This window comes from Lytechinus pictus, chromosome 9 (genome assembly GCF_037042905.1).
Source record: "Lytechinus pictus isolate F3 Inbred chromosome 9, Lp3.0, whole genome shotgun sequence".
Lineage (NCBI taxonomy): Eukaryota > Metazoa > Echinodermata > Echinoidea > Temnopleuroida > Toxopneustidae > Lytechinus > Lytechinus pictus.
In genome coordinates this window covers 17,831,586-17,851,975 of record NC_087253.1, presented here as the reverse complement: position 1 = coordinate 17,851,975, position 20,390 = coordinate 17,831,586, and the positions used below count along the sequence as shown (strand labels likewise).

Genomic DNA, 20,390 nt, shown 5'->3' with positions numbered 1-20,390 from the left:
GTTTATATGGCTGTTTAATATATCGTAATTACTGGAATATTACAAATAAGACTCAGGTTACTTACAGTAGCTGTTTATATACAGTAGCAAAACAAGCATTTAATCACGTCAGTGGAAACTGGAAATGAACTTAAATTTTGTGATTTTACATTTGTTCTGTCGGTATATGGCTGCCTGCAATATAAAAATAGTGTGAATATTATAAATCAAAACAATAAGAAAGCTCACAATATTGGGATTATAGGTGTAAAAATGTAAATATAACTGTAATATACGTTACATAGGTAATTACGTATACGTATACTTGCAAACTAAGATCTGATATGATATCTTATGTTCGTTTTTGTTTATGATCGCTTGCGATAGCATAATTCTAATACTATACTGCAATACTCGACAAGAATCAAAGCTTTTTTCATTTTGGGATTATAGGTGTAAAAAAAATCCATGTATATAACGAGAACTTCGAGAAGTACTGAAGTATACATACTTGCATTATTAGTAACTGCGAAAACTTAAACTACATGCTATTTATTTTATTTTATTTTTATTTTTTTGCTTGAGTTGAAATAAACTGCAATAAATCTCGTGTATATTAACGATGGAATTTCCTTTGTCTATTTGTTCATTCAATGTTTATACACATTTTCATTACTTTGTGTGTGTGTGTGTAGGTGTGTGAGAGTGTGTGTGTATGTGAACCGTATGTGGGGGAGGGGAGATGAGGTGCCGTGGCCGAGCGGTCTAAGGGGCCTGGCTATACATGGAAAGTCCGGGGTTCGATCCCGTGAGCAAGGCATTTAATCTACAATGCTCTTTTATTCTGCTTTCAAATAAATGAAAATGCTATATGCATTTTTGGTAACTCGGTGTGCACGTGTTAAAAAAAAAGAAATTAATGGGTGAATGCAAGCGGGTATGTGAGAGAAGTAGAATGGGTGAAATAGTGAGAGATTGACTGGGAGAAAGTGTCAGTGGGTGTGTGTGTTCGTGTTTGTGAGAGAAGTAGAATGGGGGAAATAGTGAGAGATTGACTGGGAGAAAGTGTCAGAGGGTGTGTGTGAGCATGTTTGTGAGATAAGTAGAATGGGTGAAATAGTGAGAGATTGACTGGGAGGAAGTATCGGAGGGTGTGTGTGAGGGTGTTTGTGAGAGAAGTAGAATGGGTGAAATAGTGAGAGATTGACTGGGAAAAAGTATCGGAGGGTGTGTGTGAGCATATTTGTGAGAGAAGTAGAATGGGTGAAATAGTGAGAGATTGACTGGGAAAAAGTGTCAGAGGGTGTGTGTGAGGGTGTGTTAACGTGTTTGTGAGAGAAGTAGAATGGGTGAAATAGTGAGAGATTGACTGGGAGAAAGTGTCAGAGGGTGTGTGTGAGCGTGTTTGTGAGAGAAGTAGAATGGGTGAAATAGTGAGAGATTGACTGGGAAAAAGTGTCGGAGGGTGTGTGTGAGCGTGTTTGTAAGAGAAGTAGAATGGGTGAAACAGTGATAGATTGACTGGGAGAAAGTGTCAGAGGGTGTGTGTGAGGGTGTGTTAACGTGTTTGTGAGAGAAGTAGAATGGGTGAAATAGTGAGAGATTGACTGGGAAAAAGTGTCAGAGGGTGTGTGTGAGGGTGTGTTAACGTGTTTGTGAGAGAAGTAGAATGGGTGAAACAGTGAGAGATTGACTGGGAGAAAGTGTCAGAGGGTGTGTGTGAGCGTGTTTGTGAGAGAAGTAGAATGGGTGAAATAGTGAGAGATTGACTGGGAGAAAGTGTCGGAGGGTGTGTGTGAGCGTGTTTGTGAGAGAAGTAGAATGGGTGAAATAGTGAGAGATTGACTGGGAGAAATTGTCAGAGGGTGTGTGTGAGCATGTTTGTGAGAGAAGCAGAATGGGTGAAATAGTGAGAGATTGACTGGGAGAAATTGTCAGAGGGTGTGTGTGAGCATGTTTGTGAGAGAAGCAGAATGGGTGAAATAGTGAGAGATTGACTGGGAGGAAGTGTTAGAGGGTGTGTGTGAGCATGTTTGTGAGAGAAGTAGAACGGGTGAAATAGTGAGAGATTGACTGGGAGGAAGTGTCAGAGGGTGGGTGTGAGCGTGTTTGTGAGAGAAGTAGAACGGGTGAAATAGTGAGAGATTGACTGGGAGGAAGTGTCAGAGGGTGTGTGTGAGCGTGTTTGTGAGAGAAGTAGAATGGGTGAAATAGTGAGAGATTGACTGGGAGAAAGTGTCAGAGGGTGTGTGTAGCGTGTTTGTGAGAGAGGAAGAATGGGTGAAATAGTGAGAGATTGACTGGGAGAATGTGTCAGAGGGTGGGTGTGAGCGTGTTTGTGAGAGAAGTAGAATGGGTGAAATAGTGTGAGATTGACTGGGAGAAAGTGTCAGAGGGTGTGTGTGAGCGTGTTTGTGAGAGAGGAAGAATGGGTGAAATAGTGTGAGATTGACTGGGAGAAAGTGTCAAAGGGTGTGTGTTAGCGTGTTTGTGAGAGAGGAAGAATGGGTGAAATAGTGAGAGATTGACTGGGAGAAAGTGTCAGAGGGTGTGTGTGAGCGTGTTTGTGAGAGAAGAAGAATGGGTGAAATAGTGTGAGATTGACTGGGAGAAAGTGTCAGAGGGTGTGTGTAGCGTGTTTGTGAGAGAAGTAGAATGGGTGAAATAGTGAGAGATTGACTGGGAGAAAGTGTCAGAGGGTGTGTGTAGCGTGTTTGTGAGAGAGGAAGAATGGGTGAAATAGTGAGAGATTGACTGGGAGAATGTGTCAGAGGGTGGGTGTGAGCGTGTTTGTGAGAGAAGTAGAATGGGTGAAATAGTGAGAGATTGACTGGGAGAAAGTGTCAGAGGGTGTGTGTGAGCATGTTTGTGAGAGAAGTAGAATGGGTGAAATAGTGAGAGATTGACTGGGAGAAAGTGTTAGAGGGTGTGTGTAGCGTGTTTGTGAGAGAAGTAGAATGGGTGAAATAGTGAGAGATTGACTGGGAGAAAGTGTCAGAGGGTGTGTGTGAGCGTGTTTGTGAGAGAAGTAGAATGGGTGAAATAGTGTGAGATTGACTGGGAGAAAGTGTCAGAGGGTGTGTGTGAGCGTGTTTGTGAGAGAAGTAGAATGGGTGAAATAGTGAGAGATTGACTGGGAGAAAGTGTCAGAGGGTGTGTGTGAGCGTGTATGTGAGAGAAGTAGAATGGGTGAAACAGTGAGAGATTGACTGGGAGAAAGTGTCAGAGGGTGTGTGTGTGAGCGTGTTTGTGAGAGAAGTAGAATGGGAGAGGTAGAATTGGAGAGAGATGATGTGATGTGGTGTGGTGTGTGTGTGTGTGAGAGAGAGAGAGCATATTTGTGAGAGAGGAAGAATGGGAGAGAGAGAGACAGAGATTGAGTAGGAGACAGACAGTAAGATATGGAGTTGGAGTGAAAATAACAAGAGTCAGAAAAAAAGATAAGAAGAAAGAAAAGTATCAAAAGGAGAGGCCTGGGTCAAGATATTTTAAAAGAGAAATTCACGGTATCTAAAAGAGAGGTAATGTACATTACCCCCGTATTTCATTGAGAGGGGGATAAAGTCACCTTAGGTCCCCCCCCCCCCTCACCCAGCCCCCAAAAATATCCTGCCATTGCCTTTGCTCATACAATGTAGTCTTTAAATAGGATAAACCTTTCATTCCGGAGAAAGTAATCTACACTACCCTCCTGTGCCATTGTAGTACTGCAACATCCTAAAATTCACCTCGTGCAAGGCTCCACACTAATTTTCTTAGTGGCCATTTTGTCCATTTATTTCATATTTTTGGTGGCCCCCAAGCACATTTGGTGGCCCTAAAACAAAAAGAAACATTACAATGTATCAAAACTTTGGCAGCCTGACCGGGCCACCAAGTGTGGGCATTTACAGAATTGTGGTGGCCCGCAAAAGGAGCTACATCCACAATGGTATTTTTAAGAAATATTAATTATTTAGGATTGGTAGATTTATTTTATACCAAATTTTATGTTCATCTGGTAGGGTAGTGCATGAAAATTCCATAGGTTTGCATAAGAATATTGCAATATGGGAGAATTAAAAGCCAGGTAAAGAACATGAATTTCTCGGAATGGTCTAAATTAAGTGGATCTAACCCCTTTTGCAAATTTTATGTTATTATCTTTTTTTTCCGAGATACGTTGATATCGCAACGTGCGCGCGACTAAGGTCGAAGGTCGGTGGGAAATTTCCAGTCACTCAAAATATCTGAACACGAATTACCAAACAGCTAGTATAGTGAGCAATAGCAGAGCTAAATCAAAACAAACTGTACTGAGACTGCATAAACTACATGTAGTACTCGTCCTATTATAGCAAGTTCACTAACATTTCCGGCCTGTTCAAAGTGTGTCTGAGATCGTCAAATATTAAGTAACGGACCAAGGGCCTAACTTTAGAGGTGAGTGAATTAATAAGGAGATACACGTATGTCCATGTGCATTTTTTTATTATCAGCCCTTTTACGGTATAGTTAGAAACAAACTGATAGATGTACATGAGTTCATTAACATAAAGCGATCTGTTCCTCTGGCTGGGTTATCCCCCCCCCCCCCCCCGGGTTGTCCTGGCTCTGGAGTGTACCAAGTCCGGCAGATATGCCATTATGACCGTCAAGTTCGTTGGGTATGTATAATATGTATATTTTTTTTACTGAAAGTGGCAGTATGTATTTTAGGGTGTCTACGTATACTCCAAGAATATGGCATGCAGGTGGCATCGAGGTACCCTGGCCTTGCATGTGCGGTTTCTTTTAATTGACGTCATATTAGCCACACCCATTTTTCACATTCCTCTTAATCATGACTTTTCTATTTTACAGAATAAAAATATCCTGTTTTGAACTTTGAATTGAAAACTAGAGAAAAAAAAACAAATATAAATTTATGAATCGCATGACACTCGGCTTAGACCATATGCAGGTAATTTTTAAGGTTAAATTTGGGGACAAACGGTAATACAATATAATACCATACCTAATTTGAAAGTATGGAGATTAGAAATTAATAAAATGTGATTTTTGGAAGGAAAAAATATGTTGCTATGGTAACCAAATGTATATATATATATATATATATATATATATATATATATATATATATATGTATGTATGTATGTATATATATATATATATGTATATATACACAGCAAAAACTGTGGTGTTAACCGGTGTACATAGAGGACCACACCAGTTATTTTACACCGGTGTTACATTGGTGGTGTTAGTCTTACACCGATAGGTGTTATTACAACACCTATGGTTGTTACATTTACACTCTTTGGTGTTATGTTCAATCTCTACGGTGTTATTTTAACACCTCAGGGTGTGGTCCTCTATTAACACCAATTGGTGTCAGTTTAAACACCACAGTTTTTACAGTGTACATATATATATGCATATGTATGTATATATTGAAGCGGGGGTTAGCTATATGATCTATTGTCTACATTTGTATAATGAGTCAGAAGAAGAGGATCGAGGGTATTTGTATTCCAGTTCATCGTGACTTAGCCGTGAACCAGAATAGCCTGGTGTTGAGTCGCTGCCCGGAAAGCAGTAGATGGCAGGTTCGAATCCCACTGGTTCCAATTTTTTCTGACTTATGATTTTCATTACATATCGAGCATGCGATCTTAAACACATAGGATTAATACCGAAAATTTGTTTACAAATTATAATTTCTCCTTTTAAAAGCCTTTATTTAATTAATTTATAGCAGTTTTCAATGTCAGCACTGCTGATATATTGATTCGTATAATGCAGGCGAGACTGCCAGAAGCGCTCCACATATTTCGAGAAGGGACCAGGGGCAGGGCACGATCTGATATAAATGAAGAAAAAAAACATAGGTCATGTGTAACTCAAACTTTTAGAGTTAATTATCTCCCGGTAAACCTCTTTAATATTGATGTAAGTTAAACGATAAAAATATATCCAATACTACATGTGTCATGTTTTCTTAATTGTCTTTCATTTTGCAGTATTCTATAATTCCCACCATGGCTGATGCAATGAATGCCATCTCCCAGAGTATGGAGTGTCCTGTGTGTCTTTCTACATTCACCGATCCCAAGATTCTGTCTTGTTCTCACACTTTCTGCAAGACTTGCTTGGACAACCTCTTGGAGTGCCACGGTAACAGGTCATTTTCAAATGTGAGTGACACGACAATCGGAGAGGGTTAAGGGCTCATATCTTTAAACTTAAAGGTTATGAATCAATCATGACTACTATATTATATACAATGTAGGACTGGCATGGGCCACTACCAGTTTGATTTGAATTCTACAATTTGTTTAGTAGATATGATTGAAAAATGATGCGTGAGTGACACGACAAATTTCGGACATGGGTTTCTGACCATCATCACTTATGATTGGATTCGTGCCCAAGTAGCTGTCCAGGAGTTCTGTGAGTACCCATACATGTACGTAAATAGTGTACCTATCTAGCACATATAGTCAGAATCAATCAAACCTTCTCTATGGAAAATGGTGCCCTCCTATATACCGTGAGTGACACGACATCCAAAACGTGAGTGACACGACGAGTGCAAAATACAACATTTATCTCAACAACGAAAGTATTTTTGGCATGATGTACAAGAGTGAAATCCCATCAACCAAAAAACAAGCTTAATTACATAACAACTGCCTTCTTTAAAGTTGATAATGTGTCATCCTTATGATTTATTCTTGGTTTATGGTCATATTTGCCCATCAACTCACATTCCCTATACCATACCACATTATTGTCACACTCGGGCTTCTACCACTCTCCTCTTTGGGGGAGGAGGCACTTGAAGGTGGTGTTATGTGGTCTTGGCATTGACATCAACTCAAACATTCTTTTTGTGGCCTGATTTCATTCAAAACTAACTCTTTCTCCCTATCTGTATATGAAAGTTTACGGGTTTACAATTCAGCATCCACCACTGATGGAATAATTTTTCCTTGTAAGAAAGGTATTCTCAATAGTCACTCGCATCATCTGGCATGGTCTGGTAGCCAATGACGTCATGTATGACTCCTTTTTCTTGAAATATTGGATTACAATATTATCCTCCTTAAATATTCTAGGCATTGTCCAAATAGGACTTGGCAGCTTCAATGTCTTTTTTTGTACACTGTACCAAACCACAGTTACTTGGCTGCACACTTCAGATGGACTATTAGCAAATCCTTGAGAAACTTTAATAGGGATCAAGTTTAACTCATCAAGCATTGGTTTTCTCCTGAACACTGCTTGTATGTGGACCCCTCTAAAGGCACTGTACCAAAATTCAGAGCTATGATTTTCAGCAGGAATCTTGCAAGCTGCTTTTCATTGCTAATTATCATATTTGATAATAAACCAAACCACGGGTAATACATGGAAAGCCACGAGGTGAAAGACGCATAGTCAGTACCTGATTCTTGCAAAAAGCCAAAGCACAGTTTGTTTGTATTACCTACAACTACATTGTACAAGTCATTAGCCTTTCCTTTGATGAGCCCTTGGATGTTACACTGAAATTCAATTCAGCATCCCCAAGGCCAACCATCAAACACTCCCCCTATACCTCCATATGGCATAGCTTTTTCCCCACGAGGTCCAGCTCAGTTCTAACCAGGGTACCCCCCCAAGAAAAATTGATCTACATGAAAACACGGCAACTCACCAAAGTTGCTCAAATGCAAATTCGGTCTTGGTTGGGACTTGTTTGGACCTACATATACATAATTTACTCTATCAATTTGTTGTGTGTAATGCAAATAAGCTCTGAACCCACATCAGCCCGCTCACGGTAGTTTGCTGAGCAGACCCTAGTTCATCACTAGTGGTATGAATGGTGGCCCGTGGCCGAACAAAGAATGATTTTGAACCAGGCATGTAGCTACTTCAAGCAATATCCAAAATGCTCTTTTAAATCTCAGTATATTCTCACCTGAGATGTTCTTGCATAAAAATTGTTTATTTCATGTCCTCGAATACAAGCTTTGTGGCAAAAAAGGTTAGTTTTAATTAATCAGAAGGGAAAGAGTTTTTTCTGATTTTGAAAGAATGTTTGGTGTTCACGGAGATCTCTTTATACACTTTTCTACCATTAGAATATTTTATCTATTTCTGCAAATTTCAAAATAAGATCCCTGACCTTGCTAGCTTTAAACCTTTCTTAATTAGTAAGACAAAGAAATAACATTCCTAAAAACATTGGTGAACGTTCTGCTCATTTCTGTAAATGGAGACAGAGAATGTTCAAGTCATACCTGACTAACTTGAACCATCACCAAATCTTTATGCACTGTAAATATGTTCATTACTATGTACAGTGGTTTTTCTCTTGATATATTCATAATTTTGTGTTGATTATGTTATTATATTCTTTTATCTCAGTACATCATTAAAATATGAATTAGGATCTGAGTCTTCACACGAATGGAAAGTTGTCAGGATTTTTGAAACTGAGGAAACCATGGATTGGAAAGAAAATAGATGAACTCAACGTCAAATTCTATATTTTCATTGATAGGGGTGAAGTTGGGAAAACAGAAAAAAATATTAGCCTTACATAGGCTTAAATGATGTCAGGAACAACATTTTGACTCCATCCCTGAATTTATCTCGTAAAATGCTTTAAAAATTATTTGATGTCCTTTTTTATACACAATATGAGACCGTGAGTGACACGACATTTCGTGAGTGACACGACATTGTGAGTGACACGACATAACTTTAACAGTTAATTTGAGCTTAGCCTTAACACATTGGACCAAGTTACTTTATATACAATAAGGTATGGGAAAACTGTATTTGCTCCTGTACTGGGATAAATTAATTTTCAGAATACACAGCTCTAGAAAACTTTTTGTCTTTAAAACGTGAGTGACACGACAACCAGTTTTGAAAACTTTCAAGATCTACTTTTTTCAGAAAAACACTTCAGATAATTTTTTTTTGTTATTTAGGAGTTAGCTACAATACAGAGCTTGTATCTTGCCAACAAATATGCTTCTAATACAAATTTAATATTGTGATAGGCAATATGTGAATGTTAATGCAAAAATCAGCATTTTGTAACATTAAATTTCCCTTGCACTAAATTCACTGTATTTCAAGACACAATGAATAATTTTATGTAACTGAAATGGAAAAACATTCTTTGAGATGTCTAGTTTAAAAAACCATTGAAGCCTACTGATTTCTAGCAAGTTTTAATTTTCACCCCCATGTCCACTTATGTTTGAAAATGACCAACAGTCAGATCCGATGCCCTGTCTGCAGAGCTGTAACGCAGGTCCCAAACCAAGATGTCAGCATACTACAGGTAAATCTTGCTTTGAAAAATGTAATAGAGGACATGAAGTTTCATCCGCAGATTTGCACGAATTGTAAATCTAATGACAAACCCAGTGCTGTTGTCTACTGCCAAGACTGTGGAAAGTATCTCTGTACCTCTTGTCTTAATATGCACTCTCAATGGGAAGACTTCATAGGTCATGACGTCATCGCCATGAGTGAGATCTCATCAGGCAACGTGTCAGTCCGTAGATACCGCAAATGCAGGAAACACCCGAAAGAAGATGAGGAGTGCTTCTGTTCCAGCTGCAGGAGATTCACATGCTTCAGGTGTGTTGTCATGGAACATAAAGACGAGGGGCATCAGGTTGTCGAGGCAGCTGCTTATGAGGACAAACACATGAAGAGCATCGAAAACCTGAAATCAAAGGTGGACAAGAAACAATCATGCTTTCAGAAGTACGTTGATTTCATAGATGAACAGATGAAGAGTGTTGACAATACTAAGAAACAGTGTACAAGTGACATCAACAAAGCATATGATGAAGCAGTCAGGCAGTTGACAGATAAGAGAGAAATCCTACTTAGAGAAGTTAAAGGAACGACTGAAGGAGTAGAGAAAGAATTGGAAAACATGAAAACATTGGCTCAGAGGCATGTCAATCAGTTGACGACCATTGCTGAGATGGTAACCAATAAAACAAAAATACCATTTGATATGGATACTCTAGCTGCACACGACACTATGTGTGAAGATTTACGAGAGGCCTTTGATCAAGAGGATCCTGACTATGAGCTGCCAAGAAAATCAAGCAAGAAGGGAAAAAGTGTAAGCTTTGAGAGAAACATTGGAAAGGATGAGCTAGGCCTTGGTAAGATTGTTAATGTGGTTGAAAAGAACGTCACTTTGCCTACTGAGGATAGCCTTAGTGACATGACTAGTACACCAGACGGTAGGATGGCAGTAGGATGTTGGACAGATAAATATGAATATCTTCTCTCCTGATGGTCAGCTTCAGCAAACAGTTCTTAAGGATGTTGAAATTTATGGTGTAGGATTCCTCTCTGATGGTCGATGTGTTGTGATTAACTTTTCAAACAATATCACACTGTACACATCAGAGTACACAAAATTGAATGTAATGTTTAAGACTTTAAGTAGAGATGAAGGTGGGTTTTCTCATCTCACTGTTGATGCTGATGATCATATCTATGTGAGCTACTGGGAAGCCAGGAAGATCCAGGTTTTTTCAACATCAGGTGGGCAAGCAGTCAGGGAGATAGCATGCGACGGGTATATGGCCCAGCAAATCACTTGTTACCATGGTTCTCTGATCACTTCATCAGATGATACTATCAGATTGATAGACAAACAGGGTGCTGTACAACATGAATTAAAGAAACCGGGTAGCGACCTTTACGCTGCTGTATCTCAATGGAATACAATCCTGATAGCCAAGGTGAAGCATGATGAAGGTTTGGTAAGCATTGACGAGTATACAAATGAACTAAGGCACATTCGAAACCTTGTTAATGATTACAAGATTGAGAAGCCTGAGAGACATTGGTATTATCTTCAGCAATACCGATCAGGAGAGATCGCTTTCTGCACCCCGGATAGACTTTATATATTCCACTGAATATTATGGATGACATGACATCAGTATTGATGCGTGGTATGATATAACTTTCTTGTAGAAGGGAAATGTGTGATATCCTCTAATAATTTCCCCTTCCTGTTAGTAAGATCATGTGTACACATGTGGTATATAATGTAAACATATACCACAGACCATTCCCAACTCCTTTCCCACCCCCCCCCCCCAAAAAAAAAAAAAAACATTACCTCCAAATCATTACATTGCCTATCACGTAACATTTCCAACCTGCTTGCATTTACCAGTAAGCATCTTGGAGTTCAAAATTGTCTTATATATCTGATATGTAATTTTAAACTAGAAATACATACAGAGTTTATTTTCATTCAGTTGACATTTAGCTTTTGTAATGGTTTGTTTAATAATAAATGATAAAAGGTTATTCTCTTTGAATAAATATCATTCTCAATACACACGTGTAAAAAAAATGTAAGCCCTGATTTTTCTAATCAATCTGAAGCAGCAGTTACAAGAATTACTTTGACTATTCTCATTTGAGATTCAGTCATGTACAAACAGGCCTGTATCCGTTGAAAACAACCATCTCCTCCTTTTTGTTTGTCTGAATTGTTCTATATTGTACAGTAATTTCTGTGGAAAATACGCAGCAGTCTGAACTTACATTTGAACAAATCTAGAACAATCGCCATGAAAGGAGGTAAATGATGGATTTTGTACCCATATCTGAGTTACAAAACCATACTTTCTTGAAAAGAGATTTTGAAATTACATTTGACATAAAGAATGTCATGTAAACATAGGCGGCAGAGGCGGGGGGGGGGGCGGGGGAAACTGTCCCCCCTAAATTGAGGTGGGGGACGATCCTCCTAAATTATTTGTTTTGTTGATAACCTTTTTTTTTGCTTGTCGATTTTGTTTCCTGCGTCCCCCCTAAATTCAGGTGGACCCCCCTATAATGTTGTTCCCATTAATAGTTTGGTTGATAACCCTTTTTTTTCTTGTCAAAAAAATTGGGTGGTCCCCCCCCTAAATTTTTGGCTTCTGCCGCCAATGCATGTAGAGCAACACTTCGTTTTTATGTTTTTTAAAAAGGAGGAGAAAAGTGAAAAATCAAAATGTGTTTCTTTTAGAATTACGATCCCACTTTGCTGAAACGTTCACCGTTTTTCTTATTTGATTTACTGTTTGTATCCAATTTATTTTAATCAGAATTTAGTAGGCATCCCTTTTTAAGTGGTTGCGACAGGGACATGATTCTCACACGTCATTTCCAAGAGTGTGCAGTATTGCATTTATTGAAATGTTTATATACTTTTTCAACTATAATGACGTGTATCTGTTTAAAAAATCTTGATTTATCGCCAATATTCAATGATTTGGCACAGCTGTAGCAAGTAGTCTTCTTTTGTCCGTTTTTTTTATGGCTGATCGCGATGTTGTGATAATGTAAATATTGTAAATAAGAATATAATTACTTCATTAAGATTATAGGGAAGAAAACATACAGCATTAAATGTATTACACCAAATTTCACGTAAACCTAAATTTGGTGTTCTATATTAATGTTATTTGTTTTGCCTATTTTTATGGCTGCTTGCGATATCGTGATAACTGGAATATCATGAATAAGAAACAAAGGTTACTTCATTGTAGTTTATATAGGATAGCAAAACATGCATATGTATATAACCACATCAGTAGATATTGTAATTTAACTGATATTGGTGATTTTACATTTGTTCTGTCTGTTTTATGCCTGTTTCTAAAAAAAGGGTAACCGAAGCTCAAAGGTCAGCTATATCAAGAATACATAATTCTGCTGATGTCTATTCTGCATAAATGAGTAACTCATCAACTTTAATTTGACACCTTCCTTGCATCACAATTGTCACGGGATACATAGTTACGGTCCATCGAAGACGAAGGATGCAAAACCCACGTTTTCCACTTTTTATGGTTTTAAAATACAAGCGTGAAAACTAATTTGTTGTAAGGTTTTTGTTTCATCAGAGTTTTCCCTTCAAAATTTCAGTAAAACCATATACCCTCTGTTACCGTTTTGTGAGTTTCTGGCATTTACATATTAACTGACAGGCTCCAATCTCTGTTGAACACGTAATTCATCCCTAACTTTTCTGCACCAACACCTCCAACATTTTCACAGTACCTCACATTTGACGCTGCATGACTTGCATTGCTCTTTTTCTAACCATTGCGGGGTTGTGATGAAGAACATTTATGTCATGCTAAACATGTGCCTGCATGTCACCGAGGATGTGCTGAGCCATAATTACAGCTAGATACCAATTATGTAACATTTACTTTAAAAAAATATATATATATATATAAGAAGGATAACATTTCTTTGAAATTTGCAGGGAAAAAATATATGATGAAACCGAAACCTTACAACAAAGTTGGTTTCGTGCTTGTACATTAGAGCCCCCAAAAGTGGAAAAAGTGTGTTTTGTACCCTTCGTCTTCGATGGACAATAACTCTGTATCCCGTGACAATTGTGACGCAAGAAAGGTGTCAAATCAAAGTTGATGCGTTACTCGTTTATGCAGAATAGACATCAGCAGAATTATGTATTCTTAATACAGCTGATCTTTGAGCTTCGGTTATCTTACACACCCTGTTTATATAGGAGCAATAAACAAACAAGTAGAAATTGTATGACTTCATTCAGGTACAAAATGAAGTGATTTAGTATACAGGTTCATTTATGGGAAGTTCATGAAACACTGACTAAGGAGGCATGGCCAGTACATAATGTGAATATTATTTTTTAAAAAACTCACAATATTTGGCTTAAAGGAGTAAAAACATGAAAAACGCCTAAACGTGAAGTATACAATACATTTGTAATTACTCAAGGTACAATTGTAAACTTAGACCTGATATCATAATTTTCGTTTGTTTGTTCGTTTTTTTTTAATGACTGCTTGCGTCTTAGTATACTGCAATACTCGAAAGGAATCAATGCTTTTCTTCAGTTTGGGATTATAGGTGTAAAAAAACATGTGCATGTATGTAACGAGCACTTCGAGAAGTACTGAGGTATACATACTTACATTATTATTAACTGCGAAAACTTACATTACACGTTATTTCTTTGTTATTTTACTTAAGTTGAAATAAACTGCAATTAATCTAATTAATCTTACGATGGAATTTTCCTTTGTCTATTGATTTATTTAATATTTACAACTATTTCCATTACTTTGTGTGTGTGTGTGTGGGAGGGGGGAGAGGATGGGTGGGTGAATATGAGCATGTTCGTGAGAGGGTTAGAATGTGAGAGATAGAGTGGGAGAAAGGAAGTGTGTGTGGGCGTGATTGTGAGAGGTAGAATGGGAGAGAGAAAATGTGTGTGTGTGTGAGAGCATGTTTGTGAGAGAAGCAGCATGAGAGAAAGAAAATGTGTGTAGGGGGTATGAGTGAGAGCATGTTTGGGGGGAAAGTAGAATGGGAGAGAGATGATGTGGGGGTGTGAGTATGTTTGTGGGAGAGGTTGAATGGGAGAGAGAATATGTGGGTGTGTATGTGTATGTGAGGCTTGTAAGCATGTTTGTGGAAGAGGTAGAATGGTAGAGAGAATATGTGGGTGTGGGTGTTGTGAACATGTTTGTGAGAGAGGTAGAATGGGAGAGAGAATATGAGGGTGTGTGTGAGCTTGTTTGTGGGAGAGGTAGAATGGGAGAAAATGTGTGGGTGTGTGTGTATGTGAGCATGTTTGTGGGTGAGGTAGAATGGGAGAAAGTGTGTGGATGTGTGTTATGTACGTTTGTGGGAGAGGTAGAATGGGAGAGAGAATATGCATGTGTGTGTGTATGTGAGCATGTTTGTGGGAGAGAGAATATGTATTTGAGCATGTTTGTGGGAGAGGTAGAATCGGAGAGAAAAAGTGTGTGGGAGTGTGATGAAAGTATTGTACACTTCCCTCATCATGTACCATTATAGTATTGCATCCTAAAATTCACCTTACGAGACAAAACGGCGCAGGAATCAATGAACAACTCGCCTCTAGATCAAAATTTTTGTATGTTATAATATATGTACTTGGGGCACATAGGAGGTATTTCAACCCCACTCCATGGTCTACAATAACATTTCACAAAGATTACGATTAAATAAGTTTCTTTATTCTCAAAGAAATTAATTTACAAACTTACTATTACATAACACTGAAAATACCCACAAAATAAAGATTACACAAGGAAATATATAGATTAAATATGATTCATAATTTTCAGAGAAATTATACATGTATACAGTTTCATAAAGTCATGCCACTGGAAACATGCACATAAATATTAGTCCAGTCATTATTTGAAATATAAGGGATGGACCCTGTCCTCTCATACAAATTGCCACACATTCCTTTTTTTTCCCAGATATTTGGACCCTATACATATCCATATTACTGTTTAAAAAAAGTATGTGTATTTACTCAATGTAAATATGCATACTTCAGTACTTCTCGCAGATGGTAGAAAGTTTATAGAATAAAGAATTTTGCCCTAACATTGCATACATACATTGACAGAAATCACATAGAAAAGTGTTTATACCCCACTAAAAATGGCAACTACATGTATGATAAGTCTGGATTAAAAGACCCTAATAAAACATTATTACATCATAAACACAAAATAAAATAAAAATATATCCAATAAGCATATGTACCAACCCTCACATCTAAGAAATATGAACAAATTAATTGATTTTTTTATAGAAATGGGAGCATTCTTTGATTTGTTATCTAATAGGCCTACTACAAAAAAATTCTAAGAAATATGAACACACAGGTTACAATGTAAATTTCCTTCTGTCCAACAGACCAGGGCCCCGTTGTACAAAGAGTTACGATTGATCCGATCAATCGTAACTCTATGGAAATCCATCAGTGTCATAATTTTTTCTACAGGCAATTTGCAAAATGTCCTTTGTAATCAAAGGAGAACACTCCAAATTGTCAAAAAATCAATGAATTTATGGATATGGATTCATATCTGGAATTTTTTTGAACAAACATGCATTTCATATGTTGACTTTGCTGGCTGTCCATAGTTGAGATTGATTGGATCAATCGTAACTCTTTGTACAACGGGGCCAAGTTCATAGTTCCTTTCTGAACATGATCAGAAGGTCAATTGAACTCAAAAGGCCTGATTCAATGAGGTAAGCACTAGCTTGGATGTCTCGATATAATTTGAATTGTGCTTTTCAATCTGGAAATCAATGATGCATCCACTAGCAACATGTATTTAAGAGGTGGCTAAGTAAATTGTAACAGCAACAATTAAGTTATGAATTTAAAGTAGAATTGCAACAAATAACTCTATTCGTGTTCATAATTCATGCATTTTTCTAGTAACCTTGTTCCGCATCCAGGGGGGTGTTTCATAAAGCTGTTCGTAAGTTAAGAGTGGCTTTAAGAACGACTGGTGATCCTTTCTTGTGGTAAATGATATTAACATTATGTCCATTGGTGATCATTATTCAGTGCGTAAGGAAGGTTCGCCAGTCGCTCTTAACTTACAAACAGCTTTACGAAACACCCTCCTGCTATGTAAGGCATGCTGGCAAAATATCTTGATTTGAAATGAGCCTATCCTAATGTTAGAATGGGAAGGCCATTTGTACAAACTTGCCCATGAGGTAACTCCAAACTGGTCTATCCCTATTTAGAAATACTTGTCAGGTATGAATTGGGGTATTTTAATCTAGACTAGGGTAATGTAGAAATGCGCTTGTCAATGGGATAAATACACACTACTCTATGAATGCATTCAGAACATACACGATTTGGGTTAGACTTTCCAAAATTGAGATTTCTTATAACTTTTGTATGTTACAAGTCCAAGACATTTCAGTCACTTCTGTCTTAATTTGTCTGAGATTTTTTTTTTCAAATAATGACTGGACTTCACAGATTACAAAAAGACAAATCCTGCAATCGTAGTACCTGCTTACATACACATAAATACATTTAAAAAAACTTAGTAATGCTTTCTTAATATTCCACTACGATTCTTGATTTTACAGCACCAAAGTGGAATAAGTACTATTCACTTGGTGAGATTGCATACCCGCACTGCAAAAACTCCGGTGTTGATTTAACACCAACCCGGAATCTATTATGTCCACACCAGAGAAGTATTGAAACAACACCATTTTTTAATCAAACCGATGCTGTTATAATACTAATTGGTGTTGTATAAACACCTATCTGGTGTTAGACCAAAACAAAACTGGTGTTGTTTAACACTTCTCTGGTGTGGACATATATAGATTCCGGGCTGGTGTTAAATCAACACCAGAGTTTTTGCAGTGTGCCAACATTCCAAACCCATAAACAGGTACAAAGGAATACAAAAAATGAATACAAAAAAAATGGGGACATTGCTACCTCAGGTGATGGTGTGTGCATGCTACACTACACCAAATGCACAAACAACCTAAAGTAGAATATTGCTAACCTTTCTACACAGCCCTACAGACAAACTCTAACCTGAATAGCGGCACATGGGTAGTATGGGTGAAAATTATTTGTTTTCTTTCCCAAAAATATGAACTGTTCATTAAATTGGGGCAGTTGACAAGTATGTGATGTGAGTTGGGGCAGAAATAAATTCATCTAGGAACTTGAAAGTGGATCCAATTCATTTAATTTATTTCAAAGATAATTTTTTTTATTCATTGCAGAAGATCATTTGTATTGACCCTAGATGTATCTAGCCGGGGGGGGGGGGGGAGGGGTGTATCAAATGGAATAAGGTCTAGCTGTGATATCTTTTCACAACCCGAAAATTTCTTCAGAAAATAAATTGAATAAACACCAAGATATTCAATGCACCTAAAATAAAGTTTGAAACAGCAATATTTGTTCATGTTAATTTCTTGATATGAGCAAAGGGTATATAGAAATATTTTACTTGCTCATTTACAACTTCAGTGATTTATTGTGGAAAAGAAACCTAGGCTTCGGACATACAAGATATGCACATCAACTACATGTATATTTACATAATGGAAAAAAAAACATTTTTCATAAGTGATCTATCAACTAATGGCAAGGGGAAATATAATTTGCCAAGGTGCATACTTTGATTGTCAAAAATAATACATTTATTTAATATCATGATTTCAAAAATTTTATTCTCGATCATTATCATATGAAAAACCTTCAATGGGTTCTTTTGATGGTCAATATCAACCAATGAGATTCCCCTTCATGCCATATGCATGTGATCTGTGTGATTACTGTAGTTTCACACAAGAATAACTGATGTTTTGCGTAGACTGTGTCCTTTGATACAGTATGTGAAATTCAAATCATTTTATTTTACTCGGTCACCAAATTACATATGTGGAATGTCAAAATGTTTTGAATGGATGTTTTCTCAGATTTCAGACAATATGAGACCATTTTGGATTAGTTTTATACCAATTATCTTACAGCTACCTCTCCCCATAACAACCTTAGCAAAGAGTTCAATATGTCCCCTCCACTAATTCAAAACAAATTCTCAGACCAAAACCCCTTCTTTTGGTCTATTTTTTCTTCTTTTTCTACTTTTTGGTTGGATTCCTACCTCTCAATTGGTCTCTTATACATATACAGTGCGTATCAATAGTTTACACTTTGAAAAAGTCCTAGGAATTGAAAAATGTACCATATTGGGATAATTTTTCACACATATATTCTTGGGTTTGGGTCCCATCTATCAAATGAAAGTATTTTTTGACAGAAACTCGCAGGGTCAAGGAAAAAAGGCGAAAACAAAATGACCGTGTGTTAGATTTCCCATACATTTCTTTTGCATTATTAGCCAATTGAAATAAAACAGATACATTTGAACATTTTGTAACAACTTTGCCACCCAAAATTAACATTTATACCCTAGGTATGCACAACCTTTACCTTTTTGTGCCAGCTAGATCTGAAGACGTAGCTGCATGTAAATAAAGTTTTATTTCAGACATCTACAGCACTTTTATCATTTAAAGTGGGTTTACATTTTATATTTCATTTACTTGTTTCTCAACACATTTGCCAAACTGGACCATAAATGACAGAAAGAAAATCAAGCCTAAGCCATTTCATGTGAATCACAGCTCCGTGTAAAGCAGATAGAGGGCCTTGATGTTTGAGGAGGGGGGCGCAATGGTGCTCTATGAAGTGTTTTGGGCTTGAAGGAAACTAAAGAGGTAAAAGATGTCTTCAATTAATCTTCCTAGCTAAAGTCCATGTCTTCTTCATATGATTAACGTATATTTTTTTTCATATAACTATCTCCGAGTTCTGCACAAATCATTTTTCATGAACTTTTCAAAAGTAAGTGGTGCTCACTCAAGCGAATTGAGGATTTTTTTCGACAGTTATGTCGTCATTTGCTTAAAGAGATCTTTACCAATGTTTAAATGTGGAAAAAGCTTCAGGATATTACAAATATATAATTTTACAGGATTATTTCTAATTGTAAACTTTTTTATACCATTGTAGTATGTCGCCTAACTCACTGAGGTAGCAAGATTTGCTAAAATCCAAGGGTTTCACAGTGGTTATAAGCTGACGATAGTGGATTTATTTTTCAGACTAAATAAACCAATGCCATTGGGAATTACAAACACCCAATAATTTGAAGGAATAAAACAAAAATTTTGGTCTGTATCCAACTTTTCATAACTAAATCCCTTAGATATTTGTCAGAAGATTTTATAAACCTTTTCCGTATATATTTTTTTATTTTAGAGGAAGAGGCTTGTGGAACCTCTAGCCACCTTTAATACCATACAACACTTATCATTTGAGACATGGAAAATAATGTTTCTTTCATCATTGAGCACATGTAGTCTATCAAAAGAGATGCATATTAACATAATATCATAAAGGATGCTTCATAACCCCTGCAGCATATGGAAGTAATTAATCAGTGCAACAAATAAAAAATTAAAAAGAGATTTTACATCAATTATAATTCATAGACTAACAAAAGATAATGGGGGTTGACTGGCTATTTCAGTGTTCCTGGCAATGTGATCTAGCATTGCTTGACTTTTCAAAACAATAATAGTAATAATTAATAATTGTACATTTATATTGCGCAATTTCTATTTGTATATACTCAACTGCCCATGCATATAGGGGTATTATTCCAAAATTATTTTAGAAGTATGGTGACACGAGGTTTGCTCCTGCGACAATTGCTCCGGGCTTAATTTCGTCTATGATATAGGGTTAGGGTTGCAATACGGTTTTATGCTAGGGTAAGGGTTAGGTTTAGGATAGGGTATAGTGATAAATACAGGGTTATAGTTGGTCATTCAATTCGTGTGTGGAATTTAAAGCGGAGCAATTGTAGCTGGAGCAAATGTCATGGAACCGTTTTATCGTCAAGTCCAACTTCTAGATATCAAGAATTGCCATTTGTTGAATAGTGAATTTGAATACTTGATATAAAAAAGATAGGACTACAAAGATC

The 20,390-nt window shown here is 37.1% G+C and overlaps 1 pseudogene; it reads left to right on the top strand.

The window, feature by feature from the left end:
* The first annotated feature begins 4,314 nt into the window (after positions 1 to 4,314).
* LOC129268720 (tripartite motif-containing protein 2-like) lies at positions 4,315 to 13,217 on the top strand (annotated as a pseudogene).
* The last annotated feature ends 7,173 nt before the right edge of the window (positions 13,218 to 20,390 follow it).